The sequence below is a fragment of the Cygnus olor genome, chromosome 1 (assembly GCF_009769625.2).
Source record: "Cygnus olor isolate bCygOlo1 chromosome 1, bCygOlo1.pri.v2, whole genome shotgun sequence".
In the NCBI taxonomy this organism is placed as follows: Eukaryota; Metazoa; Chordata; class Aves; order Anseriformes; family Anatidae; genus Cygnus; species Cygnus olor.
Window position 1 is genome coordinate 168,923,868 of NC_049169.1, and position 13,774 is coordinate 168,937,641.

Sequence of the window (13,774 nt, forward strand, 5' to 3'; positions counted from 1 at the left end):
CTGATGTTGTTATGGGACCCATTTGAATTTTTATACTACTGCAGTCATACTCTTGGTGGAGCTTTTGTTTTATTTATCAAATTTTGCTATGTACTGGTATTCACAGTTTTTGTTATCTGTATTTTAAACACATATAAAGCAATGTCAGCAGAGGAAAAATGATCTAATAAATCTTGTTGTTTTTCAAGGAGCAGAAATGTGTCATACACAACATCATAAATATAAAGCCATTTGTTCCCACAGCCAAAAATGCAGTTTACTGTTATGTCAGTGTTGGATTGTGACTATAACTTCCACTTTTAATAAATGAGAGACACAAGTTGTTTAGAAAAAGGAAAATTAGACTTGTAAAATGTCTGTAAGTATAGAAATGACTGGATCTTCAAAAATGAGTTTTGCCATTTAATGTCTACATGTCTACTAAAATTCATGACATTAGAAGATGATACTGAAACTGCTTCAGGAAAATTAGGTACCTAAAGTTGTGAGTTACAAAAAAATAACTATATGCATAAAATGTTATCTAATGTTTTTTATTTTTACAGTAAGAAGCATGGATTTTTATTCTTCGCTTACCAGGTTTTTCAGTTTTATTATGTGCTGGAGGGATCTGATTTTTTCCTATTAAGAAAGAAGACTCCTAACTAGAGTGTCAATGAATTAAAAAGACACCCTACTTTTTTTTTTTTTTAATTTTTATTTTTATTTTAAAAGATCCCTTAGCTGCAGGTTAGTCAATAATGTGGGTTAGATGAATTCTCAGAATTTTCTGGGGGAATAGTTCCATTTTTTTCATTTAATAATCAAGTTCCACTGAGCCAGAAGGAACATGACTTGGTATCCAAAAGATTTGTATGCTCAACTATAAATTGGTAAACCTGGCAGTTGATGCCTCTGCACTGAGTGTAGTTGGTATTTTTCATTTGAAGTGTTCACTGGAGCATGTACACGAGTACCCTAGCCAACAGGTTGAGCAGTTGTGGTCCATTTCTAGCCCAGTGAATGTTTAATATGTTATGAAAATGAAACAGCTTTAATGTAAGGGAATGAGATCACCTAACAGTAGCCACTAGTACAAAATGCTTTCTATCCTAGTGTTGTTAGCACCCACCTGGGAAAGAAGGAAAATAGCTTGAAATCTCCTTACATAGAGAAAGCAGACAGGTCAAGGACAAACCAACTGTATGTGTCTTTGCACAGTAACAAGCAGGTGTGCTAGATAAGCTCAAAGCGTGAATAATTGAATGGGTCTTAAAATGAGACACTTCATATTTTAAAAGTAAATGCCAAAATAAATAAATAACCTTTAGTCAGCTTGCTGTTAAATTTTCTGTTCAAATCCTTGAATATATATATTTTCAATAGACAAAACAAATCATAAATTTTACTAGGATTTAAAAACTGTTTACATACAATTATGTAGGGTCTCTTTGGGGCCAGTTTTGACTTTCATAAACTGCTTGAAAACAACAGAAATTGATGCAAAATCACTGAAGTGTGAGTGCACTGGAGTGTGAGTGGAAGAAGATCCTACATGAATACTATTTTTTTTTTAAACATTGTGAGCAGTGGAAAACACAAACTGCTTAAATCTACATTGGTTAAAGGGGAGCTTTACATGCATACTGTAAATACATGCTGGGCTACTTTATCATAGAAACATACATAACAATGAAATTATTTGTAAAGAGGTAATCTAGGTGAAAAATTTGTATAGGATTAAGACTCAAAGAAAAAGAAGGCGGGGGGGGGTTGGACGGGATGGGAAGGAGGGGTAAGAAAAGAGGTCCATAAAAGCATCAAGTACTGCATCATTTCAATCTGAAAACTGTGATTTTATGAGATAAATTGCCTACTCTAAAGTATATGAACACCCACACAGATAAGAAAGAAAAAATAAAATAGGGAACTGAATTTTACAATATGGAGGGAGATGTAAGAGTCTACATGCTTTATCTGCTTATGTGTCAGCCAGTGGACAATTTCCGTCTTCAGAGTAGATATAATTCTTCATACTTGCCGTGCATTTAGAAGATTATTAAATTTTCTTTTCCTTTTCCTTCCCAAGAGATGAAGGGATTCTTTTAGCATCAAATAGTAAACAATATATTACGACATTCAAGTTGACCAGGATATAATGCTAATTTTTGTCTTTAGCAAATTAAAAAGCAAAAGGAAAGCAAGAAAATTTCTGTAAAAACTTCTGTAGGGAAGCCATAAACTGACTTAGAAATGTATATGAAAGCAGCTCTAACTGACCTAATCCCTAGCATATGCTCTACCCAATCTTCCTCTGCACCACCTACTTTCTTGAAAGATTTTTAAAATGCATTGAAACATAACAGAAATTTCACTTGAAAAAAAATGCTGAACACCAAAGAGTAAACTGAGGGTACTCTATTTTATTTATTTGTACATCTGTCATTCTCCTTTCTTCAGTTCTTCTAAATTCTCTGCTCTTTTCCTCATTGCTGATATTTACAATGCTTAGAAGCTGTTATACATTTTTATTAAGCTTTGGTAAAAGGTTCTGTCCACTTCCTACTACTGTATCCAAGAAACAGGCTAAGAAAAAGAAAGGCTTTGTGATTAAGGGAGGTGTCTTGAAGTCCTCCAGACAATTCAAGAATGTTTTATGAATTCTCATATGTGTCTGAAAACTAAGAAAATGAAGGAATATGTATAAGTCATGAGTCTTCAGTGAGTGATTTATTACCCCTTAAAAATACAAAATGTTAATTCTAGCTTTTGTTTTAATTTATTTTTTTTTTTTTTAGAGTTACCAGCTGACATTTTAAAACTACTGCAGCTTTGCAGCTAATAAAAAGTAGTAGCATAGCATGCTGAACTCTTCATGCAACTACTGTGGTGGCAAAAAAAAAACAATTATTCTTGTTTCCCCTCACATGTTTTTAGATGCACTCCTGAGACAGAACAAGCAAACCAACATTTTTTTTTTCATTATATATATATTTTTTTAATGACATGAGCAAAGGAGACGTGTGAGTAGCTATACTAAAAAAAAAAAAATCTTGATACTTTTATTTAGCAACTTCTAATTAAAAATACACTGTTGGTGACTTTATAAGGTATATTCTTATGTAGGTAAAAAAAAAAAAGGAAACTTCAGTTGAGGAAACTAATAATTGAAGTGGATAGATTAATAATTGTAAAACTATGCGTACTGTTAGTTATAAATATATATATATATTAATTTAAAAGTAACGTCAAAACAATGTCAAAAATTTAGCTTTGGACTAGACAATCTCAAAACCTTTAAGAAGAGAGTAATTCCTGCAGATTTTGCAAGTCTTTTCTACCCAGAATGGTGAAAAACAGCTAGAATATACTGGTCAGTGACCTGTCTGTCCATAGTATTCATACTCTGGCTATCCATTATTGCACTTCCAACTATACTCATAACATGTAACAAGTATGTGTAAAATACTATGTTCACCAATGTAAGGAGGTTAAGACCTTTAAATGTAGGATTACCATTTAATGTAATGTGTGCAGGTTGATAGTTTTCTTTTTCCTTTTCACCATTTCCTTTGGATGAATGGGATAGAACAAGTGTGTTAACAAAAAGGAACTAGACATGACAGATGATGATAGTCTTAGCTTTCAGTAAATACAAAATTAAGATTGGGATAAACCAATCTTAAATAAGAAAAATAAGATAATTTACATATTTAAAAATCAGATGACTAAAATTGATCTAATGATTACAGGCTCCTTTTACAGTCAGAGAAGACACTTCTAAAGTATAATTTTTCTCATCCTGAAGTGGAAATCTTGAAGGAAACTGAATCATAACATAAATTTCCCTATTTCTTTTTATTAACTCTACAGGGAGCCACATGTTCAGAAAGAAACTAAAAGTCTCTCCTCTGCAATCAACTGCTGAAACATTCCTTAAAATTCACACCTACTTTTCATGTATATAAGCCAAAAACTTTAGGCTGTTTGGTAAAGATTTCACTGGCTTGTGTTGCAAATCTGCAAGTAGGAAATTTGTGACACTGAGCACAATAGCCAATGCTGAGCACAATAATGTCAGGCTAGTTGAAATATTCACTCAGAACTCAGCTAACCGCAATATTAGCAGTTTCATTAAGAGTTTTCATTATAAGCAGCAATTTTATTAATAGGTGTTTTTACTCCCTATTGTCATTGCACCTTCCTGCTGCTGCAAAAGAAACTTTTAATTGCACCTTCTCAATCACCCTATGAGTAATAGGTGAATATATAGTCCTCCCTCATCTGCATTATGTTTCAACAAATCATAAAAAGAAAGGATATGTGGGTACAGGATAAAGTGTTTCTTATTCCGTACGGTTTTCTGCAGTGGAGAAGTTGCCATCAAAGTCAAATGAAGCTCTCTTTCTGCTCAGTGCAGAATACATGTGTTAGGGTAAGTTTTATCCCCATTTTAGGGTAAACTAAACTGTATTCTATATAAGCCTGTATCTCTCTATTGAGTCTAAGGGAGTTACTAACTGAAGTGTGGATGTCTATTCTAACATACTATAAACATCTCAAAAATATTTTCTGAAGATACATATAAGGGAAACAACAAAATCAAAATTTAAGGAAAGAACAATAACATTAAAATTAAACAAACAAAGTAAATATGGAACACTGGAGAATAATTCCCCTACACATACCAAATTGCAAATCATTCCACTCTGAAGTGAAAAAGTATTTATTTAATGTTCCAGATATATTATTGAATAAAATTTTCTGGAAATTAACCACTACCCTATGTACATGCTAATAAAGGTATATTTGGTAGAAGTTGTGGCAAAAGCCTCATGTATAATTAAAAGATAATTTTTTAAATATAAATTTAATGTCTCTTTTCACATGGTAACATTTTATTGGGACAGCTACAATGATCTTCTAGGTTTTAAAAACAACAACAAAAAGACCCCCCAAATCCCCAAAATCAACCTGAAAAAATCCAGAGCTGGTGAAAGAAAACAAAACAATGACAAATAATAATAATAAAAAAGCATAATTATGCAAATCTTTATTTAATATATCATTCTATATATTTGAACATTAAACCTTGCACAAATATTTCGAGATATTTTAGTTGACATGCAAATAAAACAGTAAACTTTTCTCACGAGTATTTTTAGCCCTATCACTCTTAATCACTGCCTTAGGAATTCTTAAGTGTAAAACTTTATGGTTTTATGTTATTTCTTTTTTTTCTTTTTTTTTTTTTTTTTTGCAAGCAAAGCAGATTTTAGAAACTACTCAAAATGGCCAACTTGAGATAGGTTTTTACTATCAAGGATTTATTTTTTATTGAAATCCTTTTTTTCATCTTCTATGTGAAAATTGTTATTTGAAAATGAAATATTCTGTGTCAAGTGTTTACTGCTCATGAGTTGGGCGTCAACATATTCAGGATTTAGAGTGGTGATAATAAACAGTGGGGGTGCCATAGAAACTTTGCCTTAGTTCCAACCTTGATAAGTATCATGGATTTTTCTAAGCCTAAGGTTTGAAGAAGTCAATTCTAAAAATATTGGTTTATCTGAAGCGTTGATGTGATTGGGTTGGCAGATTTAAGCTGGAGATGAAAATCTGGCCTAGCATGTTAAATTAACCACAGTAGATAGAAGCTAAGGACCATGGATAAAAATGAGTTTCCCAGTATCTCTATGCCTACTGTTAAAAATCAATTATTTGTTCCAGGTTATAAAATAGTTTCTGTCCTACTAAGAAGTCTTCCTCAGTACACATCACTGATAAATGCCCTTAGGACGTCTGTATTAAGTGTGATGTATTAAGATGTATAAAGAGGATGTATTAAGATATCCTTCCAAAAATATTATGCAATCTACTACGTGGTATAGGACCTAGCTGACCTATATTTAGGTATCTGTATGTGACCTGGCCCTGGACTTATGTGACGCAACAATTTTTTTGTTCCTGGAGAAGTAGTCAAAACATTCAATGGAGTTTGGAGAACTATTCAGTTTACCCTAGAGCAGGCACCCCTGTGTGATGTCTAGTCTACCTCTAGACTTCCAACAATTTTATTGACTAGACTTCTGTTGGACATAGTAGGATCTTATAGATGTAGTTCACATGTAGACACTTTCTTAGACACTGTTTTTTTTTCACTAAACACCTGATTTGATTTTGTTTGTTTGTTTATTTTATTTTATTTTTTTAGTTCTCAGTTTGGGAATGTAACTTTATTACATATTTTGAACATGTTATTTTGAATGCAAAGAAGGGTGTGGGGAAGCCAGATAGGACTGAATTGCTGCTAGTTTGATCACTGGAAAGGGGTAGTTTGTCTAACTCCATGGCATAGACTTCTACCACTTGAACAACAAAAAAAAAATGTTAATTATTTTTAAACTGTGAGACCAAGAAATACTTTCTGGCTTCTGGGTCTTAATACACATTCTGCTGCTTAAACAGTTTTGCAAGTGGGTTCCAAAACTATTTACTAAGTATCTACAATTAAGAGTTAGGACTTTTAGCTTCAGGTCTGTATGGAATAACAATTTTTCCCCCCATCAGCAGGTCCTGTTGCTTTTACCCTCAATGTTTCTGTCACCTTATCACTCTGTTACCTTTTCCACCATTTGTATTTTTTTTTCCAGTTTTGCTCTTACTTTGGCCTTCTTCCTATCTGTTTTCCTTCTACCCTTATATCATCCATCCTGTATTCTGCTTATATATGGTACTCCGCATTTTACCTCACCAGGCATGTGTTCACCTCCTCCTATTTTTACCATGTTCTAGTTAAACATTGATTCTTCTTGCTTATCTACTACATCATTTCAGTAAAAAGTTGACACTATGGTTAAATATTAAATATCACATATATTCCTTTCAGGAAATACTTGGCAGAAAGAAAAAATATACAGAGTGAAGGAAAGAAGCATGAATAATGCACTAACTTTGCTGTCATTCGTTATTCTCACACTTATAACATGCTGTCTGAATGTTAGCAGTGAAGTATCAAGCACACAGAAGAGATGTTTGGTATTCCCATTTCCAGTTTTCAGTGCCAAACCAGTTGCTGGCAGCTGCAAATTGCAAGGTAAGAATCCAGTCATTTTGCAACAGACCCTTCAGGAGACTTCAGGAAAAGCATAAAAGTATCTACTGAACATTATTATAAACTGTTCAGATGAGGAAAAATGTTCATAGAATAGGTAGAAGGTACTTTCCTCATACTAAAGAAAACCTGTTAGCTCTCATTGACTACGAGAGTTAAATGATGTAATAAAAGACTAGGCTTGAGCTCCTCCACCATGATAACTATGTACCTCCCTTTTTTTCAGCAACTCAAACACAGTTATCATGCAGCACATATTATCATGCAGCTTCATCTGTCTGATTAACTGCCTCTAGCGCACACAATCATGGAGGATCAAGCACACTAGAATACTAGAATGAACTCCAACCCAGAGATGTGCAACTTAGCAGAATCCAGTATCCACATGAATATTTCCACATATCGGATTTGAAAGAAAAAAAAAAAAAAAAAAAAAAAAAAAAAGCTCTTGTCCTACCTGGGAACTTCATAAGGCCCTTGCTACATAATGGTCATGTGATGTGGTCTTGAATATGTGATATTAAATATATATATATATTCTTTATGTATATATATATATATATATTCTTTATGTATGCGGTCAGAATACTTCAGTTTCTGAACCAAAAAATGTCAAGACAAAACAAGTGTATTCTCTAAAGATTTTTAAAGCAAGCACAACTATTTTATCTTTATATTTATGACTCTTCAAAAATATATGATCCAAACTGGATCCCTCAGTAAGTAAGAGATTCTTCCATGAAGCCTTGCTCTTCACAGATGGAGCTGTCATCAAGGGTATGCCATTGAAGTGGATGGCTCTCTGGCTGTATCTGCATTTACCATAGAAAAATGGGAGATGAGGATAAACTTTTGATGTTTCAGGATCAAGGATGTATTCCTACACATATATCTGTGTATATCAGATGTTGCCATGTAGCTCTGGTAATACCAAGGATGAGAATAAAACTTTTACCACACTGACTGTATGGATAGAATTTCGGCAATGTCAAATAAAAATATGAAGTCCTGGCCTTATCACTATTATGAACACAGTCTTTTTATGAAGGACAATGGAATAGTGTTGAAGAAGAAGCCAGAACTCTGTCTATTGCAGTAGCTGCCAGAAATGTAAGAGATGTTGATGAACCTGTGGTAATGTCAAAGACTGGAACAGAGATTTGGCTGTGTCAAACTGTTGCTATGGAACACTGGCTCTGTCAGAGATGAGGTTGAAGCTCTGGCTGCGTCAGAAATGAGGATGGCACTCTGAGAATATCAGTATTTGCCTCTGATATTTGGTTATGTCAAAGATAGCCAGGAATGGACACCTGGCTGTTTCAAATTTGGGCATATAGCCTAGTCTATGTCAATAGTTGCCATAGAGCTATTATATGCATTTGAATATCTTTTCTCTGCTGGATTTCTTGTTCCAAGAGAGCAACACGATACTCTTAAAGTGCATTGATTTTGTCTTGAAACTGCAATAAAATGCATTTATTGAAAAAGTCTTAATAGTGTTTCAGATTCTGCAAATCTCTCTGTACCAATAAGTGCAATGGAAGTCTGCATATAGCAAAAATAAAATAAATAAAAAAAAAAAAATCAGAACAATCTCATTAAAATTATTAAAAGTTCTCATCTATTTAAGTTGGCAAAGGAGTTTTACACATTTTGTGTATAAAATAACAGCTGTGCAAAACTATCATTGAGGAGGCTAGGTTATGATAGCTTAGGCCACAGCAAATATGAAATAGAATTCTTTGTAAGTTGATGGCAGGTTTTAAAGAAGTGAGGAAGAAATATATGAAAAATTTAAAAGGATGCTAAATTATCTTCTTACATGCAAACTGGATGGGTCTTTCTATGTGAAAAATCAAGAAGATGAGTTCTCTTACTATCTGTTGTAGTTGTTCTCAAAGAATATGATCAAACAACACAAAATGCTCAAAGTATACTGAAGTGTTATCTTCAAAGGTTAGCTTGATTGTTATCTCTGTTACAAATAATCATGGTCATAGTTAAGAGTTATGGCAGAAGATGTAGTTTTGTCTTCATCGGTTGAGCCTAGTCAGTAATTTTGCCCAAGATACTGTGTAAGAAATCATTACGCCCCCTGTCTCTGTGAAAGCTTCTTCTGCTCTACCTTTAAACAGCCCTCCTCACTTATATCATTCAGTGCTGGACTGACTGGAGCTCAAAGGCAGACAGTTTTGGGAAGTAAATAGTCTATCTAGGTAAGGCTAGAGAAAAGGTAACTTTCCCAGATGAAGGGAGAGGAGGAAGGTCAAATTAAAGCATTTGTGTTATTGGGTAATATTAGTTTCTCCTTTTAATTTTTATTAAAGAAATTGACATAATGTATATAATTTACCGAATTTTAAATTGTTGTGGTCAGATCTATGCCAGGTGACATTGTATTGAATTACATATACTCAACCAGACAACAATTTAAATTGTAAGGAAAACTGGATTAGATGTGCATGACATATCCTTTTAAAACGCATGCTTTGTACTTTATTAATTAATACTCTGAGGTTGTTTATATTTAGCCATCAGCTCCACCTGGGCCAGCAGCGAGATACCTCATGAAGGCACAGATAATGAGCTGTTATACTTTCATATAAACGTCTTGTGTTTTGTTATCAAAGTCTGTTTGTAAGTCTGTTCAGACTTTCAGATGGAGATCAAGAGTAAGTATAGAAACAAGTGAAATTTTCCCTTCCTTTAATAATGAAGCAGTGGGGTTAAGTTGGAGGACAAAGGGGAATTCTCCAATTCATTATCACCTAAAAGTCTCTGCAGAATTTCTTCCTCAGCAATTCTGCATTTCTGTGTGGGTGAAATCATGCTGCAGCACATGGCTTCACGGCTTGTTAAAGGACTACATTAGTAGTCCTTCTCCTGCACAGAAGCAAACCCTCCATCTGTTCTTGGGCATGAGGTCTATGCTGTGATTCCCTATGAGATATGGCAACTATGGACAGTTTCTTTCCAAACTTCTGGAAAAAAAAAAATAAAAAAAAAAAAAAAAAACCTTTCCAAAGATTTTTGCATGATTCTTAAGCATATGAGTGTACTTTGATTTTAACATGGATTCATGAATAAACAGCATGACTGAGTCTAATTTTTCTGGATACATAGATTTTATTTCCTGATCTCATGTTGCAATACCCAAAGAAACTTGGGATAAAGACTTTCCTTTCTGAATGATAGTGTGTTTAAAATATGTAAATGAAAACTGTTCACACTGGGCCATTATGGTCTCTATGTTCTTTGCTTTACAGCACTTATCTAAAATAAAATTGTATAGTATGTTTAAGACTCTTCACCTATATATTCTATTAAGAAGATACTCAAGTGTTTGCAGTGAGATTTTCTATTTATCTAACAGCCTTTATTTCGTTTACATGGTTGCAACGAGAATTTGGAAGGCAATATATAAAGAAGTGTTAGAAAGGAAGGTATGGTTCTGATACCAGTTGGCAGGAGTTTATTTCTTAAGCATTAGAAACTTAAGACAACACAAACAAAGACAACAAAAGCAAAGTATGGCATGCCTGTTCAGGATACAGTTCAGCTGGCAAAAGAATTGAAAAACGATAGTAATATTACTCAGATAGATTTTTTGTAATCAATTAAAATAAATTATTTGCAGCTGTGACCTCCCTAAAGAAAACATGGTCAAAGGAAGACAAAAGAATTAATGGCAGGAGATAATCAACAAAGATATTAATTTAATAGTCAGAGGCTAGAATAAGAGGGATTGATTTATTGACTATATATATGCAGATTAGGCCTCTGAGCTCACATTGTCATTTCAAAACAGCTCTGTCCTTATGTCCCTGTAAAGAATGATGTTTTGAAGGGTACTTTGTATCCAAGGTGATTTTTTTTCTCTCTCTCCCTCTCTATGTATGTACATATATATACAGACTGTTTTTTTTCAGTTAGTTTTTCAAATATCATACTACAGTTGGAAGAAGTAAAACTATTGATCTGACCTTGTACACTCCAGTACAGTCTAAATCTTAATGACAGTTACACTCTGTTATCATCTAACATTTTTTTCTCCACAATTAATTAACTGAGAAGGAAAAAAAGAGAGTAGTAAGAAACATGAAAACTATATAAAAAGTGTTTGTTTCTGAACAGTTCATTATCAACTTAACACTTACTTAAAAACCTGTCTCAGTCCCTCTTCCAGTTTCTCTCTGTTTTGACCACTCTCTAATGTTGGATAATGTTTGTTTCTACAGTCATTCTTCAAGATAAAGACATCTGCATCTGCCTTTACCTGACTGCTTCTTTGTCTGGATGATATTCGATTCTAGAGTTCATTTGCTTTGAACCAGGGAACCTTTTGCCATAGACTTACTCCAGCATTCTCCAGATCATTGCTGCTGTTCTCCAACAGTCATACCCCCCTGGAAAACAAGTTAGAAAAATAATTTCTTATCCTTCTTGTGGCTGTGGTCAGATCCTAAATAAAAGGACAGAGTTAACACCTACTCTGAACAGGTGAAAATGAGGGGTGGGAAAGGAGAAGCAAAGAGGGAGAGTGATACCTGAGCCACAGTTCACCAGTGATCAAATTATATATATAATATATATAATGTAAATCTATTATTCATATTTTAATATATAATATTTATATTATATATATGTATTATTTATATATAAAAATTGTGTAGCACAGATATGCTGAAAAATAACATTGTCTTAATAGATCTCACCATTTTTCTAATACTATATCAGCCTACCATACTAAGCAGGACCTTCTAGGACAAGAGGAAATGGCCACAAGTTGCGCCAGGGGCAGTTTAGATTGAATATTTGGAAAAAATTTTGCACTGAGGGGGTTGTGAGAATGCCCACGGAAGTAGCTGAGTTGCCATCCCTGTAGATATTCAAAAGACATGTAAATGTAGTGCTTAAGGACATGGTCTAGTGGTAGACTCGGCAGTGCTAGGTTAACGGTTGGACATGATGATCTTAGAGGTCTTTTCCAACCTAAATGATTCTATGATTCTATGATTCTCTCCTTATAGCACTTGATGGCCCATGGTTACTTACTTGAGAAAAGGCTACTTTATGTCAGGCTACTTTATATGTCAGCATCCCTTTTAGTGATTTCTAAGTTGTTTTTCTTCCTATTCTAGTCTCTCATCTAGCGTGTCCTTAGTTGGGAATTGCTTGAAGACTGAATAACTGAGTTAATAACTTTTGTCTGTTGTCTTAACTAAGGCTAATCAGAAGCTTAATGTCATTTCATACTTTTGTGGTCCCAGAAAGTGTTTTAATTCTTCAAGCAAGCAACACAAAAATCTTTCACCTGATTTGGCCAACATGGGATCTCATTTATCATTTAGAAAAATATATCCAAGTATCAAAGTGACAAAGAGACAAGCAGTAGGCAGTCAGGGATGGGGAAAGCCCTTGGCTTGGGCAGTAGGAAACGGAGGTTTGCTGCATTTTGTAAGCAACATAAATAAATAAATATACATGGCACTTCAGAACTGACAGGTATAACAGGAAGTATACCATCAAGTTTTGATCAAATTCAATTGAAAATTCACAGTTTCTACTTTGAAGGAGAACTCCAGATTGTTTCATGTTGAAGAATACAGAACATTTCATGAGAAAGATACTTGAAATGCAGTTATGGAGCAACATATTGCATATTGCAACCCAAAAATCTGTTCACTGGTGTTGTGGTTTAGCCTGGCTGGCAGCTAAACACCACACAGCCGTTCACTCACCCTCCCCTCTCCCTCTCCGGGATGGGGGAAAGAAATGGGAAAGTGAAGCCTGTGAGTTGAGGTAAAGACAGTTTATTAAGACAGGAAAATAATAATAACAATAATAATAATAATAATAATGATAATAGTATTAATAATAATAATGTGTACGAAACAAGTGATGCACAATGCAATTGCTCACCACCCATTGACCGATGCCCAGCCTATCCCCGAGCAGCCGGCCCCCCCTCCACCCCCACTAGCCACCCCTATATATTGTTCAGCATGACGTCAGATGGTATGGAATATCCCTTCGGCCAGCTTGGGTCAGCTGTACTGGGTCTGTCCCCTCCCAGCTCCTGCTGCACCCCTAGCCTGCTCGCTGGCAGGACAGAGCGAGAAGCTGAAAAGTCCTTGGCTTGGTGTAAGCACTGCTCTACAACAATTAAAACATCAGCATGTTATCAGTGCTCTTCTCATCCTAATCCAAAACATAGCACCCTACCAGGTACTAGGAGGAAAATTAACTCTGTCCTAACTGAAACCAGGACAGATATCCACCCCTTATTCCATACCATTTAAGGCATGCTCTTTCCAATACCTTCTAATTAATCACCATTTTCATCTATGGTATATAGCAACCATGGTAGTGATGACATACAGTATTATATAATAATTAACATGCTACAATTCAACTCATGGGCTATTCTCACCCAGTATTAGGTCCCCTTGAGGTACACACCGGACCTCCCCATTCTTTTGCATTACCCACCAAATGCATCCAGGTCCCTGAGCAAAAGCAATCCCACGAATGGGTTTGCCTTTTCCTGAGGCGGGAGTAGCCCAGACTGTCTTACCCAGCATGTTTCTTACGTGCACTCCAGGAACTTTATCCCCTTCTACAGTGCGTAACAGGTTTGATTGGGCAGGTCCAGCTCGGTTGGCAGATCCCCTAGTATTG

General features: G+C 34.8%; 1 long non-coding RNA gene across 1 annotated transcript; it reads left to right on the forward strand.

Annotated features, from left to right (window-relative positions):
- The first annotated feature begins 1,187 nt into the window (after positions 1-1,187).
- LOC121063541 lies at positions 1,188-13,267 on the forward strand. The gene is made up of 3 exons (XR_005816052.1): positions 1,188-1,199; positions 8,786-8,793; positions 13,077-13,267. It is a non-coding gene; the product is annotated as an uncharacterized LOC121063541 (long non-coding RNA).
- The last annotated feature ends 507 nt before the right edge of the window (positions 13,268-13,774 follow it).